We start from the raw sequence: 15,192 nt of genomic DNA, 5'->3' as shown, positions 1-15,192 counted from the left end.
GCTTTTAGAGCCCTGCATGAAACAGCACTACTGTACAACACTTTAAATTTTCATCCCCAGCAGAGGTCATGTGACCAGGGCCTGCTGGCTGTACAGCACAAGACTGAGAACTAGGGGGCTGAGCTTTGATAGCAGCAGAAACTCTGAAATCTGTGGACTCCATGATCTGTTTTTAAAAAGCGCCTAAAATCTTTTTACACTTAGTTTTGGGTAAATTATTGTTTTGTTGTGAAGCACTTTGTGGTATTTATCTTCAAAGGCGCTGTAAATATGTCTTATCTGAAACATTTTGGCACAATAAACTTTTGTTCTCGGAGGGATTTCTGCTTCTGCTCACTGATGTGTTTAATAGAAATGAGTTCACCATCGTTTGGGATTTGGACCCAATGTGTTACCGACAGATATCTTAATAGATAAACATGGTGCTGCTGTGTTAGAGGTGGTAATCTAAGAAGCAGTTAAAGCAAATCTGTCCTTTTTATTTATTTATTTTTGCACATTTACTGTAAACTAGCCCTTGCGCCACGGGGAGGGGTTTCCACATTGACGGTGACGTGACGTCACCGGCCAGGGCTTTCCTCCATGACGTCAGGGGGCGGTGGGGCGGCAACCAGAGAGCGCGAGGCGACGCGGAGCGAGCTGCGGAGATTAGAGTTTTTGCGCTGCGCTCCCGGGGCGCAGGAAAATCAGAGTCCGCCGTCACCTGCCAGGAGACCCCCCGCCGAGCCCGAGAAGAGAGACAGAGGCTGGCACGGTAACGGAGGACGGCTTACACCCAGACTGTAGATCAGCGAGCCAAGCACAGGAGCACCGAAGCGGCCGCCGCATCGCTCCCCAACCTCTCCTGTGGAAGAAATCCGGTCCTGAGCAGGGTGAGTGTCCGGTAATGAACCCTCTGCTGCATGAGCTGCTTAACAGACATGTCACGGATTTAAATGTGTCTCTTTATATTTGAATGTATGAGATAAATAAAACAAAACTGGCCGTAGATCTGTTTGCCACTAAAATAACTGTTTTCTGAATGGTCATTCAAAAAGCCTGATAGTCACAGGTGAGCTCAAAGCAAACCATCCACGTTTTTGGAAAAATCTCAGTCATGTAGGCTGTTTAAATACAGCGAGGACGAGCCCAGCTGCTGCAGTGTAACCCTAAACTATGGAAGCAGAATGTCCAAGTCATCCTGAGAGTTAAAATGCTGCCCTGGCTTTGCCTTTAAAACACATTCCTGTCTGTTCTGCCACTCCCCGGTCACTCTGCTCTAAGGACACTGTGTATTTTCCATAAAAGATGGGAAAAAATACATTAAACATGACTGTGAAAACGAAGCTGGCAGCAGAAGCCTTACATGATAATAAAACGCAGTGTTAGAGGAGGTGTTACAGAAGCTTAGAGCTCCTCAAACACTCCTCACAGGAATATGAATATTTATGTTTTGGGGGCTTTTACTTCTGTTTCAGGCCAGATTTTCTGAACCGCCGGGGTGTGGTGACCATCACCAGCACCCCAGTGTAGGGTTTTCTGAAACGCTCAAACTAAAAGCAGCACAACCAAATACAAGCGAGCCAGCACGAACCGGTGCCCTTGCAGATGTTATGAATCAGATAAGGAGTTGAAATGAGTTGTAAATAATGACATGGTTCAGTTCTGGTGTTGGGATGAGAGCTCAGGCTTAATGAGGCGTTCCCGTTTGTGTCACGTTTCCATATAGTTATTTGACATCCTTGTAAATAGTGTTTAAAGGCTTAAAGAAAAACTCTTTAACTGCCGTACTGGTCTTGGTGAATGACACATCAAATAGTAGATTTGCTTAGATTTACAGATTGTGATGGTGTTTCTTTTTTTTTTCAAGTCACCCCTTAAATAACCAATACTAATATTTATCTTTTTATGACTGGAGTGCAGGTGAGTCAGCATGATGAGTTTGTTTTGATTCTTTGAATGTGGCATAGACGTGACACAGTCTGTAAATCTGTCTGGCTGGTTTTCGTAAAGTAGGCCTGTTATCAGTGTTGACCGGGCCTTTTACTAAACAGGAACTATTTCCTGCACATTGTTTTTATTCTCAGCGTGTATGATTCACATGTCAAAATGATTTTCACGTAATACGCAGCCTTTGTGCTTCACCTCAATCCATCATCTGCCTTTAAGACAACTTTCTTGTGATTGGCTAGCCCTCGTAAACAGAAGGTTTTACCAGCAGGTGGGTGAAGCTGCTGGGATGATAAACTGAGCATTTAGAGCAGTTTGAAGCCTGAGCTTTTGGCTCACAGGGATCAGTTGTATTCTTTTCATGTCTGTTATGCAACGAAATATTTATAACACACAATAAGGAAAAGCATAAAAACAAAGAGGATGCGTAAAGTCAATTAATAGTCAATTATTACCTCTCCCAGAGCGTGATGATACCTTTGAATGGCCAGTGTTTTGTTTTAAGGTCACATTTTGAATACCTTTCCCCATCCTAGAAAAAGGCAATATAGCCAGGATTTTTTTAATCCTTATGTTATATCAGATTAATTTTGTCAGTTAACCAAAAAAAGGGCCAAATATCAGTTAATATCATTTAATAACAGGTTTATTACGGTGAACCTGTAAAATTAATAGCAGGAGAAAATGCCAAAAAATGCATGTTTGACATAGTTTGAGGCCTCTAGAGTGCGCTGACAAATGTATTTTTACTTCTGTAAAACGTTTTAAAGTCAGTCTAATTGTTTTTAAAATTTCAAAGATCTGTATTGACCTCGAGAAGCACATTCTGTTCTCTCTGTGTTTGCGTGGGCTTTCTCCAGGATCTCACATGTAGAGTCCATCAAAAAAAAAGTACATGGGTAGTGTAGCCGAGTGCTGTTTTTAACTGTGGTTGTGGATAAGTGGAACTGGGCTGTTATCATTTTATTTAATGGACTGGACCAATGTGCCAAATGTAATCTATGTTTAATAGGATCAGTAGAATGGAGTCGAATCCAAAGCACCTGATTAGTGCAGCACTAAAAACACAGAGATGTAAAATAGTACTTTGAACACATCTGTTTAAGGAACTGTGTTTAAATTTTAATCTCTAATGTCTCGGTCTTCAGCTTGTTAGCTTTAAATGTTTTGTTTAACAAATCTATTTGCATACTGAGCTGCCTGGAAGCATCTCCAGAGACGTTTTACAGGACAGGTGCAGCTGTAAAAAAAAAAATCAGTTATAGAACATTATTAAAACATTTAACAGTCTTAAAATTTTCACTGAAAAAGCCTTTCAAAGCAATAGGTAAGGAATATGGTGTCATCTGAACCAAACTGCATTAAGCACAGCATATTGTACAAAGAAGTGAGGTTAAAAAGTGTTACAAGTGACTATATTTGGAGAGGATTACCTCATCCACAGGAGTTTCAAGTTTCTGTGCCATTACGAGTTTCAGGTTACAGACAATAGCCGGGAATTACACCCTCAGATGGACTCTGTGTGTGTGTGTGCTGTTGTTTCCTCTCTGAAACCTGAATCCACTCATTCAGTTTACTACTACTGCCGCTCGCCCCGTCCCTCGCTGTGCGTGCCTCAGTGTGTGTGCTATGAGGAGATGCATAGGAGCTCAGAGGTTTCCTCTCAGTCACTGCAGCGGCTCTCGGCCTCACATTAAACATTCAACAACTCAGCAGTATGGCTCCTGAATGCTCCTCTAATTATAGAAGCTCCCAGCCTGATTCTCTCTACCTCCACCTTCCACTGCATCGCTCTGGACTCTCAGTGTACTTTATGTGTGTGCGTGTGTGTGGGAGAGGTGTTAATGAGCGTCAGTGGGAGAGAGAGAAAACTCAAACTCTCCATTTGTGTACCCATCTGCCTCCCCTGCTTGAATCCCTTAAGAATATCATTTTATGTGTTTCCAGATAGATAGATATTAGTCACTAAGACAGTATTTGTGGTAACTTTATCGAGCAGGGCAAATTCTTCGTTAGTCATTTCTTATAAATTGCAGTTATTACTCATCACTAGAGCTGATTTCTGTTCTTTGCCTGTCGACTGATTTATAGAAAATATCCGGTGTTAGTGTGAAGTAGAGCCAAAGTCAGTCAGCTAGCTAGTAAATTTGTCCATGAAAAGAATCTAAGTGGCAAATATTTTAAAAATGATCAAATCAAAATGCAAAAATTTAAAGGCCAAACAATCAATCACTTAATTTGTACAGTATACTGCAGATAAAGAGAAAAGCATTGTTACTATAGCCCTTAAGGCACTATAGGTCACATTTTCTAACACGTTGTGGAAGCACAAGCTGGGTTTTGGTGTTTTAAAAAAAGTGCGTATAGGAGGTGGAAACTGTGAGATTTTTGCCACTGATTTGTTTTCGTTCCTTTCTGAAGGTGTGAAATAAAGAGAGGAGAACGTTTAAATCAAGCACACAAAAAGATTTACTAACATTTACAACTGCAAATTGTGCCGATATTTAATGCCAACAAAGCAGCGCAGCTTCTGAAACTCACCTGTAAAACTAGCCACACCTATGAGTGCTAATGGGAGACTGTGCTCACGCACCTTGGCATTAGTCTGGTTGCAAAGATCCAAAACAGATAAAACCACAAACTACAATTTAAAAAAAAGAGTGAGAGCTAACTAAAACACTACTATGTACTCACAAAACTAACAAAAATAAAATGTAGTTTTATTTTTTGTCATATAGGGTGAATAGTCAACCATTCCAAGCACAAATCTTTTTGTTGCAGGAATATCTACATGAAGTGTTTTATTTCTATTGTATTGTCTAATCTGAGCTTCAGAAATCTTACCACCCACTTTGCAAATAAAGCTAAAACAAAGACTAAAAACTGAGCAAAACTAAACTGAAACTACCCACACTGGAAAGTAACTCAAACCTAAATATAAGACATAAAACTAATGATAAACTAAGTAACTCTGATTTCCAACACTCTTGGTTCGTATTTCGCAACGTTTCTCCTTCTGGCTCTGTTTTGGTCTCCACCACCTCCTGAGAGAATGGGTAGCAGTGTGGCTGCTAGCTAGTTTGCTAGCCAATTGCAACTAAAGTCAAACCAAAACAGTGACTCTGAAGGCTTCAGATCCAAAACAGCAGCTAAAAAGAAGCTAAAACACCAGCTTTAATTAAATATTCACATTTACTGTACAGTCTTAACCTTAAAACCATATCTAAACATTTAACCACAAAGAATAATAAACCAAGTAGCTATTAAAATGAATCTCATGCCTGGTTGCTCTCATTATCAGGTTATGTCTGCACCAAAGTCCCAAACTGATGCCTAACGTTAATTATCAAATGTATGACACTAATAGTTCCTGAAACAAATTATTCTGCATCTTCAGTAATCAGTAACAGGCCTTAGAGACGGATGGATAGAAAGATTAGAGGCACAGAGTGAATGCAGCAGCAGTAAAGTGCTGATATGGAAAGTGGCCAACAGCGTTGTCCAGTTCCAGAGAAAAAGGGAGTGGGAACAGAATAAATAGATGGCACAGCTTCATGCGGGTGATTCAAATATTTTATTCTATTCAAATTCATTTCACAAGGAAGGAAGCTCAAGTTTTTAATCTGCTTCTTGTTGTGGTGCCATGTGAATAGATGACCTTTTTGAAATTTACCTGAAGCTCTCTTCATTAATCAGACTTTCTGTTATTCACGGGATGCAGAGTTTGTCGTCTGTTTTAAGATGTTTCCTTTCTTTGTCTTTGAGAGTTCTGACTCTCTGTGTTAATCCAAAATTCAATAAAAATATCAGTCATTAAAAAAGAAAGCAACAAGCTTAGGGTGAGCCAAATTTGACAAGCTGTTTGTAAATGTTCTCAGGGGAGAGGCTTACATAAACACACACACACACACACGTGTACACACACACACACACACACGCGCGCACACTCTGATAGTATGCAGGTTTTGTGTGTGTGCTCGTTTCCAAGGAAGAGGCTGTACGAGCTGCATTTCCACAGAATATTATCCATTATCAGCATCATCGCCCAGCTCATTCTGCTTGGCTTACAAAATAAAACTGATATAAAGATCATGTGATCTTCATCAGAAAATGCTTTTTAGAGAAATGTGACTTAGTCTCTCTGCAGACCTTTTTGCACTTAAAACCCTTACAGTAAAACTAGGTGTTTAAAGTAAGCGCTCGTTTTCTTTTGAACGCAACTTAAATGAAAGCGAAACAGTTTCATTTTTTTTTCAGCCCACGCTGAAAAAAATTGCCAGCTAATCTTATCAGCGCACAATCTCTTTCAGATGTATGCAATTGCTGAGGCGTGGTTGATTGTGAAATAAAAGTATGATTAGTGATACAAAGTTGCACGTAAATAAAATTAACAGTGTGAAATAATCACTAAATGTGACAGACTAGAGTTTTGGCAGCAGTGAATTTATTGGTGTTAACATTTTAGTACATTTTTAAATGATATTCAGGGTTTTTTTGTACTATATATGAAGCCAAAACATGCTAGGATTTTAAAAGCAAGACTGTCTAGTTCCAGATCCTTTAGGTTTAAGGATGATTTTCTTGTTAACAGTTAAAGAGGGCAGGATGGTGGTTAGCACTGTTGCCTCACAGCAAGAAGGTCCTGAGTTTAAATTCAGGGTCTTTCTGTGTGGCGGCAATGTTCTCTCCGGGTACTCTGGCTTCACTCTCACACTCCAAAGACATGCAGGTAGTGGGGTTAGATTAATTGGAAACATTAAATTGCCCATAGGTGTGAATGTGAGTGCAAATGGTTGTCTGTGTCTATGTGTTAGCCCTGCGACAGACTAGCAACCTGTCCAGGGTGGACCCTCCCTCTTGCCCCAAGACAGCTGGGATAGTCTCCATCTTCAACACTGCTGTGTTGGCTTTTTTCAGTCAGAAGTGACTGCTGGTATGCTTGGTTAACAAGCTACATTTATAGTCTCTTATTGTTCAACACACAAACAACGTACTAGAGTTTCACGCAGGAAAACCTGAACCAAACTGTAGTGCAAAAAAGAGACCATCCATACGGCCCGAAACCAGTTTATGTAGCGGAGTGTAAACACGCTTTAATGCTGTAAAGTTGGCCATGTTAGCATGGGAATCTTGGGGATTGACTTCTTTCTGGGGACAGCCTCCAGGGCCCACAGGAGCACTACAGTTTTTGGCACTTCCGTGTTGGCTTGGTTTTTTAGCCCTGGAGGCTGCCAGCCCTGATATACATACCAAACATGGAACAAGATAAATTTCCTGGCATGACTTTCATGAAGTAAAATGGTAATGACCCATGTAAGTCAGTTTATATTACGTAACCTTTATATCTTTTATATGTAGTTATATTTCTAAGCTATCACAATTAAGTTAATCGAGTTGTGCAAAAAGGTTTTACGGATTTATCTCGGCCACCTTGTGGTCATGGTTGCTCTGCCCCGTGATATTTTTGTTCACGTACCCAACAATTTCCATCTCCTTAATACATCCAGATCTTCACCTCAGTGAGGCTAACTTCTATTCGCTGATAAAGACATCATTCTCTTCTTTTACAGGTGTTTTAACTGGAATTTTATGAGACACTTTTATAGTTGTGAATGACAGGAAGCTCATAATGAAAGAGAAATGGTTGGCATTTAAAACATCAACCAGGAATCACTTAGTCGTTACCAAAACTAGTTCTTGTATTTCCCATGACCGTCCTCCTGCAGGTTGCAGGTGTGAATACTTGAATGTTTGACGCTCATTGGGAACAACAGGTAGTGGCCGTTGTGAATAACTATTAAGAAATGATTTGTGCAATGAGGCAAACAGCGGAAAGAAGTTGAGTATGACCAGATGGCCGTGATTCAGCAGTAAAGTATGAGGTCGTTATTATTATAACCCTGATGAGCAGCCATGATATCTAATCGTGCTAATCGTGCTAATCGTGCTCCGAAGAAGCAGCCTTGGCCGATCGACCGTGATGGTGTTTTTTGCTTGACTTCTTCTTGTGAAGGAACATTTAGACGTTAGTCATGTATGGAGGGCCACGAGCGCCAAAATGAATTAAATAAATACATTTTTAATGATTTAATATTGAATAGAAAATGTCTTAAATTAAATTCATTATTTACCAGTTTTATTAATTAATAACACATTGAATTAATTTTTTAATGATGTATTTCTTTAATTTGTTTTGGCACTCATGGCCCTCCACAGTGGTATGCATGTGCTGCTACTATGGAGGTCTACACGTTTAAAGTGTTTTACTTTTTTGACATCAGGGCTTTACAGTTGATCTCTCACTCGCTCATTCGCCCATACAGCTGTGCAGCTGACATGCAAAGTGCTGTCTTACCAGTACCCTGGGAAATTTTGGCATGTGAAGCGGGACCCGAGATGGCCCGTGCAAACCATTAATAACAATAAGGGTCAAACTGTGCATGACAACAGAAGAGTTCAACAAAGCATTTATGAAACAATAAATAATGGGTCACATGCTTTTATTAGCTGCATTCTTCGAAGACACTGATGAAGACGTAAGTTCCTCCTAGAAGTTCTGGCACAAGTTCACAGAAATTCAGCGTTGTGCTGCAGTTGCTCTGCAAAAACACACAGAGGCATTTTTACAACAGGGCCAGCTAGCCTATTAGCTTATTGATTCTAATTAGCTGTCTTCTCTGAAGACACACAGGCACACACACATCGTGCATTATTAGCTGCTGGTTGAGAAGGGGGACCACCTGTTCCACTCCTGGCCCCCGCTCTCAGATTAGCAGGGCTTTACTCGGTATCACTACAAACAGGATAACAGCCTGAGCCGAGCTGTTTGCTCTCTGCGGACTTTCTCGTGTTGTCATCAGTCGGTTTAGACTGCAGCCTTTTAGCTGACGCTTTTATCCGAACCGATAAGATGCCTTCGAATGAGCTGAGCGCAACAACAGGATAATCAGTTTAGGCTGATTTGATGTGTTTCGTGAAAGACTGGAAAGAAATGTTAAGTGGCGTTTGCTTTATTGAGGTTGCGCTTGGTGGCATATTGAATCTGCCGCATGTGTGTGTTTATATATTTTAGAATCTGGGAGAGCAGGAGGAAAACATCCATCAAAGGTCAAAGGAGGGGCTGCCATAAGATCGCCCCTATATAACAATTTTTAATCCATAGAGGATGAAACTCTGTTCCTCAGGCAGATCTGCAGCTGCATAAGAGGAATGAGCCAATGAGAAAAAGAAAGATCGGAGTCAAAGCAGCCTGACATTTTTCTCTGGAATCAGCAAAGACAATAAACTTCAGTCAAGTTCTTAGGAATGGGAGGGTTTAGGCACTTTGGCTGAAACCCAGAGTGGAGGAGAGATGTGTCTTGTAAACACAAAAGGCTGCAGCCTGTCACGCCATTACTTAGAAAGCTCTGCGGTTAGGTTTGCAGTAAGGTAATTTATATAATAATGGAGGGTGTTTAATACTACTTTACATAGAGTCAAATTAATATTTTGCTTCATCACCATTGTTGTTTGTGTAGATATTAATTTACTGGCCATGCTCAGATCATTACTTACCTTAGGGCTGTATAGAAACTCATTTTGTTCCCACTTAACAAATAAACATGGGCTGAATAGTCGGCTTTTTCCCCATGCATGCATGCGGTCGTACACCACTAGGACTCATTTAAACTAAGTGTTTTTTTCTAAGCTAATTTTGTATTGTTGATAAAGCTCGTGTGTTTGATATTATAATGAGTTTCAGGAGATTGCAAGCTAATGCTCTCCCAGCGCCGGACCCAATCCCAGATAAATGGGAGAGTTGCATCAGGGAGGGCATCCGGCATAAAATCTGTGCCAAATCAAACAAGCAGATCCATCCACTGTGGCGAAGCCTTGGGAGCTAAGAAAGCAGCTGAAAGTTATTATAGTTAAAGTTTTTTTAGTGATACAACAGCAGGCTAATAGTTTATTTGGATTTTTTTTTAAAAGTAAATTATCGTCTGAAAATGTGTCCCCAATCATGTAATACAAGTCCTTCATGTACAAAGCTCCCTAATTGTATCTGTGTTTGCCCCCGGTTGTAGATTAAACTGCCGAAACCACAAAAAGTATAATTAGTTTCAGTTTCAGCCGCTTCATCTATTATGTGTTATCATTTTTAATAGATAAAGAGCTAGTGGTGTGTTATTATCACATATCGTATCAGATTTTTCCACAGTGACTTCATTAAACGCGAATCTGTGAGCTGTTCATGTATGTTCACCTCACCTTCGTGTGCGTTTGTGTGTGTACGTGTGTGTTGTAGCGTGAACCCTGTGCGGACAATGACGAGGCAGGCGGCGAGTCGTGTTATATAACAGCAATTAGTTCTGACAGCTGCACACCTGTAGCGCACAGCTGATTACTCCGAACTGCATGTTGGTGTGAATGTTCGTGTGCGTGTCATTGTGTGTGTGTGTGTGTCCAATCATCCTTCATCATGGCCTCTAATGTGGAGTAACCTGCTAGCAGGGCCCACACTAGCTGAATCATTTCAGTCTTACAATCCATGTTGCATACCGGGCTTGCACTAATGGTGAGTTAGCTGGAAAATGTCCATCCCAAAGTTCCCTCTGCACCGTTTCATCAAGGGTCAAAAAGATGAATAGAAATATATTCAGTAAAAGGCAACAAGTCAAGTCAGAGCAGGTAAAATAAACTTTATTGTACCTTAGGGGAAATTTGTCCTAGGATTATTGCCAAAGTATACTGAGTTAGATGTCATAAAAAAGAGGGAAGATCACAAGGACACCTGAATTTTAAACATCAAATCGTTGTTATACACGCAAGTAGAACTCAAAACTGGATTTTACTTCTAACTATACTTAAACCCAGTTGAACTTGGATAAAAAGTGTTTTTGTGTGAACGTATGTTCCTGTAGGATGGGTGTGGCGAGTATGTGCTCTGAGCTGCAGCAGTTTAGGCAGTTCATGCCCTCCAGGGAGAAACTGGAGGATCCCAAAGTGCTGAGGCGTAGATTCACCGTCTAAGACAGAACACTGTGTCTGCGAGCTGCTGAGGACGGATTACCTGCAGATCGCACCGGCCTCACTCTGTCTGTCTGTTTGTCTCTCGCTCTGATTCAGGAAACCGAGTCCAGAATTAGGCTGTGAGGACTCATTGTGGCGGTTTAGGAACTTGGACTATTATAGTTTTATTGTCTTGTAAACTACATGATTAAGAATTCCACTAGTGGCCTTTACAGGCTGCAGTTATTATTACATCATGTTGAATTAAATGAAGAACACGTGGATGATTTTTCCTTTTAGTTAATCCACGAGAGCCGGAAGCTACAGGAGACACCGTGGAGTCAATGAGGTTAAAGCTGCCTGCTGGGACACGCTGGATCTAAATTAAGAGCATAGCTTACACGTCCACATTAAACTATCGATATATGGTGTGTTTTATTCCGCATATGCTAACTTTGCAAAGCCTACAACATCTGGGTTGATGTTCTGATGGAATAAAAATGTGGAATGACACATTTTGAAGAGATTCACATTAATATGTTTGACACCAAGAGGAATCATTAGTATGCTCTGAATTTTTGAAATCTCACATTATGAAACATTTGTGTCACATCAAGCACTAAAGTGAGTTTATCAGAATATTCAAAGGATTTGAATCCTTCTTACATTTTAAGACTTTCCTGTATACCTCTCTGTTTTTTCTTATAGACCTTTCATAGTGCTGAATACTCGAAGAAAACATGTCCAAATTTAGAAACAATCCCCATCATCATAATTATTATTATTGTTATTTTGTTCCTTGGCTCAGTATGTTGTCATAGACTGAAGGATATCGCTAATATGGGCATCCTGGCTGTGAGCACAGAAGCCCCGCCCACCTCTTGTTACAACCTTGAGCTTGTGACAGCCAATTAGATTAAAGTAAACTGCAACTGGGAAGATGAACTGAGGGGCCCAAAGGCCCAGTATAAGATGAATAAAGGTTATTTTAATTTGTGAGTCAGAGAAAGCTTTTTTGTTAGAGTCCAAGATTCAAAATATGGTGTTCTAAATTAGTATAATGTGTCCTCTTTATGAACGCGGTTGTCATCACAGATTGTCATCAAAACCATATCTGCAGCAGAAAGTTAATCAACATTAAACAAAGATGTTACACTGCTGTAACTGTGCAAGTAGTTATCGAAGCCTGGAGTCTGCCTCCACAAACAAATTGCTTTAGTATAATCTGCATGTATGTGTATCATCAGGATGCATGTTCAAATGTTTGGGTCGTGATAATAAAATAAGAATAAAGGCTCACAAACACATATGTGATGCATTGATTCAGCTATCTTTGTGTTAGTAAATCTAATGTGCAGTATGTCAGCATACCAGTTTTGTTATCAGCATTGGGGGTTTTTGCACTCTGAAACTCAAAACTGAGCCAGAGCACATAGAAAACTCTGGAATTGTTCATGCAGAAGGACATTTGAATCTAGTTGTTGCAGTACAGAAAAAGTCCTCCGGGGACCACGAACAGCTTCATGGGAATTTGGCCAGTAGCTGTCAAAACCTTAATTTGGACAAAAATGTGGAACAGATGGAGAGACGAACAGGCGAGCAGGAGAAATAAATATCATTCTACAAAGCAGCGGGCTTTGGCAGTCGCAAAAATGCAGCCCACCGGGCAGGTAATTGCATTCACCTGACTGTCCTGGCAAAGATGAAAAGCAACCTCTGCTTGTCATGAGAATCGAGTTTGAGAACTGTTGCTCTAAAACAAGAGTGCACTGTGGGAATGACCCTCGCTGTCAGGTGGCTTGGCTGCAGTTAGGATGCATGATAGTTATAATAATAATTTCCACAAAAGTCCAAAGTGAAAAGAAAAAGTTTAGTTCTTTTTTTTTTTTCAGATGAAACAGTTACTTAACCTCATGTTTTTGAAGCTTTGATGATTAAAGCAGGGCAGAGAAATATTATTACAGGCATGTAGATCCTGGAAGGCTGCATGTTAAAGCAGCCTGCAGTGTGTGTGTGTGTGTGTGTGTGTGTGTGTGTGTGTGTGTGTGTGTGTGTGTGTGTGTGTGTGTGTGTGTGTGTGTGTGCTGAATTGAGCAGCAGTGGAGTAGGAGGACAAGTGTAGAACAAAGTGCGTGTGAGCCTGTTGATAACAAATCAAGTCCAGATTGTGAAGTTCTCAGGCTGTTCAGGCCCATCTGCCAAAGCACGACACGAACGCTACACACACACACACACACACACACACACACACACACAAACGTTTGCTTGGCTATCTCTGTGAGGACATTCAATTATTCCAACACCCCTTACCTTTGAATTAACCATAACATCGCAGCACGTCCCCTTTACCCCATCATCATTCTAACAAAGCTTCCAAGGACCAAACCAACCAGACGCGTGGATGCTCACATCATCTAAAAACGTAACACTGATAAAATTCCCACTAGTAAAAACTGCATTTTATTGTTTTTATTTTGTTTTATTCAAATACTTCATTTGCTAAATAGGTTAAAAAATGCATGACAAATTAGAAACGCAGAGTTGTCGTGACTCCAGATACCGAGTTTGATAAATAATTAGTGAAACGCGTGCATCCATTAAAACAGTGTGTTCTCACAACATCCCCAATTATAACTTTATTGGCTCATAATGTCAATGAAATTGGATGGTAGCAGTGCAAAACAAACCAATTAAACCAGTGACAATGATGAAGAACACAAATGAGTGCTTTAAAGAAAGAAAATCAACATTTCAAACAGAAACTGGCTGTTTTTTGAGTAGGACTCCACCTATTGAAAGAAGTGCACCACCTGGCTTCAGCCTGACTCTGAGGCCAGGTGGGGAATGCTGGGAATGATGTTCGCTGTTAGCTCTGGGTGAGGCTGCAGATACTCTGTGCGTGGACTCATTTCTGTTAATGCCATGGCCGTTTTTCAGATCAGTTCCTCATTCATTTTTTTGTTTGCGGAGATGTTTTTTCCACACTGACTCATCATCGGTTTGTGTCGTCATTCAAAGGAGTATTGATTTTCACGTAATGGTTAAATTAATGTGTATTAGTAAGTAGTCTTTTTGCTCAATTATAGCAAAATAACAGGCACGATTATAATCATTATTTTCAAATTCTGTAATTGTTTAACACAATTACAGAATTAGAAGAAAAGGAGCACTGTTTTGTTAAGTGTAACTGTAAATAGCCAAATACATGGCGCCTCAAAGCACTGCAAACACACACACAAATACACTTTCTGTTCCTTTAACTTTCACACACACTCAGTCACTCTGATGGATGCATTGGGGCAGATTGGGGTTTACTAACTTTCCCAAAGACTTATCGACAAGACCGATCATAACACCAACCTGCTGACTGGAAAACACCCGACTCTACCGTCTGTGCCAAAAAATGAAGTAATAACGCATTATTGGGAAGTGATTTAGGAGAACAACAAGTGATCACTTTATCTCAATTATCCTGTTTTAATAATCTGTGGAAGCCAAAATTGTGTGAAATTTAAATGAGAATAAATGCACATTCCTCAATCCCTAATATGTAACTGTGTCGCCTAATAGAATATTATAAACAGAAAATGTTATAATTATAGATTTGATAGTATAAGTTGTGCCTGCCTGCTGGGGGGGGAGGGCACGAAAACCATGCAGGCTCGTAAGCAGAGACTTTGCATAAAAAATGCAACAAGTGCACACGCACCCCAGGCAGCAAACTTTAAGAGTATAACAGGAACAAGCGCTGCGTCGCGGTGTCTCCAGCCATCCGTGTCCACGTCTGCATTAGAGGATAATCTAGGCGTTACTTTACAAACAAACAAGTTTGTGACACATTGTTCTTTCTTCGTACCTCTCAACAGAATCGTTTTCGTTTTCTCGCTGTTTGAATGTTGCATTTTATTGCGGTTATCGTGTTGTTTGAAGGCAGCGCGCTCCCCTAAAGTCTGTTTATAGAGGCAGGAGGTGTGTTTGAAATCTTTATAACTTACAAGCAAATTTTGAAGTGGTTTGTTTAGGAAGGAATTTTCTGATTGCCCATTTTAAAAATCTTGGAGACCAGTCTTCAGTTATTGATAATTCCGCAAAGAAGCAAATAGATAAAGAGATTTGACACAAGATGAAGAAATCTTTGATGTTTCCTCCTTTGAGAGGTGAAACAATCTTTATCAGTTCTGGAGAATCTCCTAAAAAAAGAAAAGAAAAGAAAGGAAAACCAGATAGTGGGTGTCTGTGCGTTCTCATCAAAAACATCTGATAATGATGACAGCA

At 40.3% G+C, this 15,192-nt stretch overlaps 1 protein-coding gene across 1 annotated transcript in view; it reads left to right on the top strand.

Annotated features, from left to right (window-relative positions):
- Nucleotides 1-606: 606 nt before the first annotated feature.
- The window catches only part of rnf19b (ring finger protein 19B), a 41,883-nt gene continuing 27,297 nt past the window's right edge, over nt 607-15,192 (top strand). The window contains exon 1 of the mRNA XM_040020897.1: nt 607-872. The gene's annotated coding sequence lies outside the window, so the exon portion shown is untranslated. The remainder of the gene's footprint in view (nt 873-15,192) is intronic.

Source organism: Simochromis diagramma, unplaced genomic scaffold (genome assembly GCF_900408965.1).
Source record: "Simochromis diagramma unplaced genomic scaffold, fSimDia1.1 OVJJ01000753.1, whole genome shotgun sequence".
In the NCBI taxonomy this organism is placed as follows: domain Eukaryota; kingdom Metazoa; phylum Chordata; class Actinopteri; order Cichliformes; family Cichlidae; genus Simochromis; species Simochromis diagramma.
The sequence above is the reverse complement of the archived record's forward strand: the minus strand, read 5'-3'. Positions and strand labels throughout refer to the sequence as shown.